We start from the raw sequence: 7,500 nt of genomic DNA on the forward strand, positions 1-7,500 counted from the left end.
AAAGAAGAGAAAAAAAATCATTCAAACAGCTCAGATAACACTCCAGGGACACAAAATGTGTTGTTACCTGTGTTGGAGTACTATTTTATTTTACTCTGTAATTAAATGCTCAGTTGCCCCTCCTCCCCAGTCAATCGGATTTTATCCTTGAAAGGCAACAGATAATTTCCTTATCAAAAGAGCAGTGGCACTTTCATGCATTGTCACTCAGTTTCCCATGATGTCACCAGAACAAGATGGTTAATAGGTTGCAATGGAAATGATAACCAGTTTCATCAGCAAAAATTTCTCATATGAGTACCAGGCTGCATTCCATGGTCTACTTAAAGTTGCAACACACACACACTTACACTGTAGTGCTCTTTTTCACTTCCTAGTGGCTGGGCTGTACACTTTGACATCTCTGCATCTCGTGGGCTTAAGCCTGGTTTCCAGTGATGGTACCTGACCTACTCGTATGTTCTATTATAAGATCAAGACCTCAGGCTGCCTATTCTGTTACAAAATTCAAATCTACTGCCCTTCATGGAGCTGAAGATCAATTCCTTTTAGAATATATTGCCATGGTATTCTTGATTTTTATTTATCTATAGACTTAATGACCTTAAGACTTCGCTGCTAAGATCCTGTTGCAGTTTTAGCTTGAAATGTGTTTTGAAATTTATCTCCTACTTGGCTTCTGTTAAAGCACAAAGTATGTACTTTGAGTTAAATGTGGCTTTTGACTGGGGTCTGGGGTAATCACCTCACCCACAGGGTGAAGAAGGAAGTGTGGCTAAATTTCTGTGATGATGGTACTGGAGATAATAGTATTGTATGGGTGGCACAGCAGCTCAGGTTAGAATGACTCACTTCCCTAACTGGTTATTCCTGAGGTCTTGTTTTGTAGCAGGGTCCCTCTTATTCAAGCTGTCACTGGAATGAGCATATTGAAGCCCTTCTGTGATCCCTTGCATGAACTAATGTAAAGTGAAGGTGCAAAGTGATCCTCTGAATTCTGATCTGGATGGAATGAATGACACCTGGCACAGGGATGTTGACATCCCAGGATCAGACTAATACCTGGCTTCTTCTTTTGTTTGTTCATGGCTTTTTTGTTTGTTTAATAAAAGTAATCTTACCACACGAGGAAAAAATCTAAATATGCAGGGTCTAACTTATTATAGATTTACTCTTGTTTTCTTTTAATTTGTCAAGTATTCAAGAAATTACTACAATCTTCATATTCTTTGGGTCATTGCAAGGCTCTTCTTTGCTTCTTATTTTCTGTAGTTTACTTATTTAGTTAATTTCTATTTTCTATTCAATTTACAGTGTTACTGATTTAATAAGTAAGCAAAGTTCTTTCACTTTCTTTCTTTCTTTCAGTAGTTCAGGTCCTTAATTTGAAACTCCTTCAAAGGCTTTTATTCTCCAGTTTTCCTACCATTCTCTTTTCAATGTTTGACCACTAGTTGATTATTGGTTTATTTTATTTTAACCTGAACAAGAAAAAAAATAGTTTCCTGCAGTTTTCAGTCTCCTGTTGCTGTGAGTTTAAAAAGCAGTGGTCATTATGGTTAAATTCGTGTCAAGGAACAGTCAGCTACAATAGTAGTCATGTTAGAAAAGCACTGTTATGCAATTATGACTGCAAAAAAAGCTCTTTCAGGGATGGAACTATATATACCTCCCAAAGAAAATGACCTTGACTAAGACGTGGAAGGTCTTACCTTCTACTACCACAACTTCCTTTGCACTTATATTAATGTTTACAGAGAAAATGCTGTATCTACTATAGTAAAGAAGTAAATATGGTGTAAGTATGGACTGATGAATTATCATATAAGTGAATGAAAGAGTGTTGGGAATGGAGGAGTATGTAGTACATGTGATGCACCTTATATTGCAACATTAATTTGTTCACTGAAATATTTTTAAATGTGTGGATTTAAAATTATAAAGAAAATCTCTTTTTTTACATTTTGCTTTGAATTTTTATGCTGAATTCTATTGAAACATACTTTTTAAAATCAGTCATTTTACTATTCATTTTTTTCAAATTATAATCTTTTACCACTTAATAATAGAGGAGAAGAAGCTTTTTAAGCACATAGCAACTGTGACAATTTGATGGAATTCATTTTGAGTAATAATTTTATCAAATAATATATTTCTTTTAAAAAATACCATTTATTAAAACATTATCCACAATTTAGGCAGAATAGTAAAGCAAATGTCATTTTTAAGCACACGACCCACCTTTGCTGACAGCGCAGCACAATAACATATTATAGGAAGTGTCGGCATGCTTTGGAACACAGGATGACTCTATCAATAGATTAATAAGCTTACAGATGAGTGCCCACCATTTCTGAGCTAAATACTATTTATTCATTTCTGCTTCTGCATCTCCATTGGTTTTAATGAGTTTTCATGCGTTTAACTCAAGACGGGATATGATTCTCAGCACCTGAGGCATGAAGACACACTTGTGTGGCATAGATTAAAGCATTCATAGACTCACAAAAAGCAAATTTTGCTCTCTTTGAACATCTTCAGGACTAATGTCCCAGGGAAAGTGTAGTTCCGGTGACAGGGTCTGACATACACCAACATAAAAGCAAACTCAGCATAGACATTTTTAGGAAAGATCAGGACAAATATCAGAGACATTCCTTCAGCAAACACAGATCTGCAGATGAAGGATGGAAATAAAATTCCTTAAATTCAAGTTCTTTGGGTAAGCGAAAGACACAGAACATACTGAAATACAATGAACTAGTGAGTATAAAAAGCAGCAGGGGCTGAATGCAAACTGAAAGGTCTACTTACATAATTTCAGAAATGGAAACTGTAACTCTTGGTGACAGACACAGAAATACTTTTTCTCATATTTTAGCTCCTCCCACAAAACTCCCAAGAAGACTTTCTTCCAAGACACTTGGACTGTCTTGGTAAAACATCAAGCTTGTAATATTTCTTTTTTTGCAGTTATTTTTTTATCTCTATAAAAGTTTTTGAATTTTTTCTAAGAATTAAGACGTTTAGCTGGAAGATGAGTCACATCCTCCATTGCCAAAAGTCTAGAAAATTCAGCAGTTCAGACTGTAGACTCAGCCTAAGCAGACAAGCATCTACACCTGCTGATGGTCCAGCTACCTCTTCGAAAGAACATATGGCCTGAATGGGACTGGCTGGAGCAGGGACATATGACATCACAGTAGTGGGCAGGAGTCTGATTTCATTTAGTCAGTGAAAGAATAAAGTATTATGCATGCAAAGCATACACTGCAAGCAAGGATACCTGATGTATTAATGAGAAGGGGGGAAAAAACCCCACCAGTGTAGATTCAGAGGGACAACCATGGAGGGCAGGGACAACTGTCCTGCCAGGAGGAGGGTTCAAAGTAATGAAAGGAAGAGAGATGACAGAGAAGGAGAGAGAGCACTCCCTTCCTTTCAGCATCGTCATGGTAGCAGGTAAACTACCATCAGCCTCTGGTTTTAGAGGTCTCAAAATTACCTTACCTTTATTTTTAAGATGTTTATTAATGGAAGAACTCATAGAAGGCCACTTTCATTTCTTCAGGGAATACTGTAAACATAAGAAATCTCCTACTTCAGATGAAAACCAGTCCTCCAAACCAACTTACTGAGTACCTGCTTGGGTTAGTACATTTGCCATTGGAATAAGGCCATTTCCTGCCATGATGAGATTAGGTCTTTTTATCTATAAGCACTGGCTTGTCAGAAAGCACTGGAAAAAAATCTTATTAAAAACAGTTATTATTTTACTATGAAGAAATTCTGCAGTTTACTTAATCACAAAGGAAGAGACATGAACAAGTGTAAAAATATTGCGCATTTTTAACTAACTTTAACTGTTAAAAGGGCAGGTTTTCAGGGGGCAAATTCCTTCTTCTGTGAAAAACTTTTCTTCCATTTGAAAAAAGCGTTTGACTTGGTTTTCTATTTTATTTTGCAAAGTTTGTATCAGCCTTTTGCATTCAATATCTTAGCTGAGCAGCATGGATACCCCCTCATGAACATGCACATTAACAAGTTACCTTGAAGAATTCCAATGTTTCTAATACATGAGATGAATTCCTGTGGTTTTTTTGCCTCTAAAAGATCTGTTCCATAATGATGTTATCACTATTCCATACACTTCTCCTGAACAATTTTCCTGCAAGAATTTTGTTGTGGATGCCCTTAATATTTGACAAGTGTTCCATAAAATACTGCTGTGTCTTTAGAATTTACTGTGTTCTTTTCCTGCCTTAACTGAAGACAGAATATAATTCTTTTAGTGATCTGTATGAATATTCATAAGTGACAAGTACTCTGAGTTCTAAAATATCGGATCGGGAGGTTTTACAATTATTAGATCAGGGCTTTTCTCAGTTGTACCCTGGGATTAAAATGTCTTTATTTCAGTGCAGTAACAGAGGAAGAACATGAGATTACAATAGATTTAACAAAAAGGAGATAACTTTGCATTATTTTTCATTCTTCTTTCAGTCTCCATCACGAGGATGGAGTCATGCTGTGACATTCTTCTCTGGATATTGGAACATGAGAATGATATACTCGACTTTGAATGTCTCAAGTTTTGTAACGTATAATAGCTGAGTTTTACTTCTTTCACCCCGGTATTTTGCATTTTGATAGGCAAGTGCCACTTCACCGCCGAGGCCCTTCTGCTGACCTTTAACACAGCGGGTAGCTTTAGCAGTGCAATTATCACTATGGGTTGTGGTGTCCTGGAGGAAGTCAGCATGTGCACATGTATAAACTGGGATATCAAGGATGTAAAAAGCAGAAGAGCACATACCAGGCAAAAGAAGTCATTTGATCATGACAACCCAGTCAGGCCAAAGTCAGAGTGATGGTTATGTCAGAAATTCTTGCTTAGCCTCCTTCATGCATTTGAGTGAAAACATAAGAGACTAGGATTAATGTGACCCCATTTTACTTTCTCTTAAAATACTACCGTTTCCAGCTCAGAAAGTTCTGCCTACTGGTTGAATAACAGGAAATCAACATACAGGAATGTTATTTACCTGCTTGATGCATAGTTATTAAGCTTGATACTAGTTTCCTTTTTCACCATTGAAACTTGATCTTACACAGGTCATTGTTTCCAAATGTGGGTGCCTAAAGTATAAATAATTATCAGGGTGTTCATCTTTATTTTATAGAACTACCTTGTATGAGAAAAACCCCAGGATTTTACCACCAATAACAAGAGAACACCACTAATACAAGTCTCAGTGAGTTATTACTATACCATGTTCAGCAAAGAGCAATCAATGTGCACTACTATAAGTGGAAGTAAAAGACAGCCCACCCATGTAATATTAAGCAAAACAGACATAAGGGTCTCATCTACTGTAGTTTTTGCTATTGTACTTCTAGTTATCGCACTGGTGCTGAGGAACTGCTCTCAAAACTTGCTTGAACTGAAAATGCTTTTTATGACAGAAGCATATGTGTTATATGATACTTTTGCCTTTGTAAATATAATTCAAAAAGCATGTGGATGTCTTCTTTTCTTTAATAAGTAGCACCCTTTAGAAGCACACTTGATACACCATCTTTGCTTTTGCTTTCCTTACCTTCACTATTTCTCTTTTCTTCACTTGGTGGCTGTTGTCACAAAGTTTGCCTTCCCATGTTACAGCCCCGCTCCATCTCCTTCCTATTGTCTCTCCAAACAAAACAAAACAAGCCTCTGCTCACTATTTTTTTCTTCCCAAGTTCATGTTTCTTCAACATACTGCAGGAGGACAGCTTATGCTGATTTTGCTGCTTAAATATTATTTTTCGTAGTTTCTCTGTTTATTTTTCCAAATGTGCTAAGAGACCTCCCAATGAGATCCCTTCTTCCCTTTTCACAGTCTTCCCCTTAAGAATCTGAATGTTGCTAATATCTCCTGGGTAAAATCCAGCCACTGTGTCCGCATCAAGTCAAGCTGAATTTACTCCATGCTCTGCAGCTGTTCCATTGTCTCCTTATTACAGCACAAGATTCTGTTTGTTTTATTTATTTATAATTTCTAAGTACCAGGCTTTCTGGCAAAATGTTGCCAGCTGGAAGTTACATGGAAAATGTTTAGCACAGCTTTAACACATGCTCCAGAGTATGTGTACATGCATTTCATTCTTGGTAAATCAGCATTTAGGGAATATGGGAAAATAGTCTGTGAAATGCCATCAGCTTGTCCTGAGATATGGTGTAATTAAATAAAATCTCTAGCAAATTCAAATAGCAGAAACTCATCCAAGTCGTTAGTGTGTGCAATTGCTCCTCCCTGAGCTATCAATACCAAAAGCATCTTAAGAAACTATGTCAATGAAAAATGTAGGAAAATAAATAGATAAAAATTAATAGGTATTTCTGATGAATAACCATCATCCTTGACTGTGATAAATTTCTAATCTCTTTATTTTGGGCATTTATTAGCATTTACTTCCCTCAGTTAAATAAGAATGACATGTTATAAATAATATTTATGCCTCTAGGAGTTTATGTAGAGGAACTTCTGTTTTTCTGTAGCTTTTGCCTCATTCAGAATTAACTAGTCAAGTTCTCTGTTGACAGGGCATAAAATATAGAAATAAGGGATAAAATTATCAGTATCTGTATGAAGATCCTCAATTTTTGAGGTATGGAGAGTTACTGCATGGGGAGTCTCACAGATCCCCTCATCAATAGTTGGTGCAACAAGAGTTCCAGTTTCAGTGTCTGCTGCCGTGTCCCTACATCAGTCCAACACAGATCTTCCACAGAATATTACCCAAGGCCATTGAGAGTAGATTTGTCTTCCTAGACAAATAAGCCCTTACATTTAGGTTGAATTCCCACCCGCAAATCACAAAAAAACAGAGGCTTTGGTACTGACCTCAAATTTGAATACCTTTACAGGCATCTCTACATTTCATGCATCCATCAGTGAGATTTGGAAACAAACAGAAGAAAAGTATACAATGCTGGTGAATATCAAGATCTTTTCACTACTAATTTCCAGTTGATTTTTCTGAGTTTTCTGGACTGCTATGTAAAATACACTGATATTTGAAAATTATGAGCTATGATGTACTTCTTCTTCAGTAGGAAGAATAATTTCCGTAGCATTTCTCAGTAATAAAACTGTCCACCAGGATCCATTTGGACAAGAACACAGTTGATTATTTGTGATAGTTTGGATCCTCACTGCTTTTACAAATCTAAATAAAAATTGAAACATATGTCATGGTATTCACTTATGTATTGGGCATTAAAGTCCACTACAGTCCAAATCTGTGAGTCCAAATAAGAAAAGGAATTGACATAAATGTAATATATTCCTTTCTGGAGTCATCTCAATATATGTCTGATGCATCACTTCAACTTAATTTATACATACAATTCATATTTTTCCTCTTCCCTCTCTCTGGCCTGCCTCGACTTTGACTCTGATGGTTTAAGGAAGATTATATTGACATAAGAGCAATATGGAACCAAAGAACTGAGGA

General features: G+C 36.4%; 1 long non-coding RNA gene across 1 annotated transcript in view; it reads right to left on the reverse strand.

Annotated features, from left to right (window-relative positions):
• LOC108446460 overlaps positions 1 to 7,500 on the reverse strand; it is a 48,305-nt gene that overhangs the window by 22,273 nt on the left and 18,532 nt on the right. The gene's annotated exons all lie outside the window — the stretch shown is intronic.

Source organism: Corvus brachyrhynchos, unplaced genomic scaffold (genome assembly GCF_000691975.1).
Source record: "Corvus brachyrhynchos isolate BGI_N302 unplaced genomic scaffold, ASM69197v1 scaffold32, whole genome shotgun sequence".
NCBI lineage: Eukaryota > Metazoa > Chordata > Aves > Passeriformes > Corvidae > Corvus > Corvus brachyrhynchos.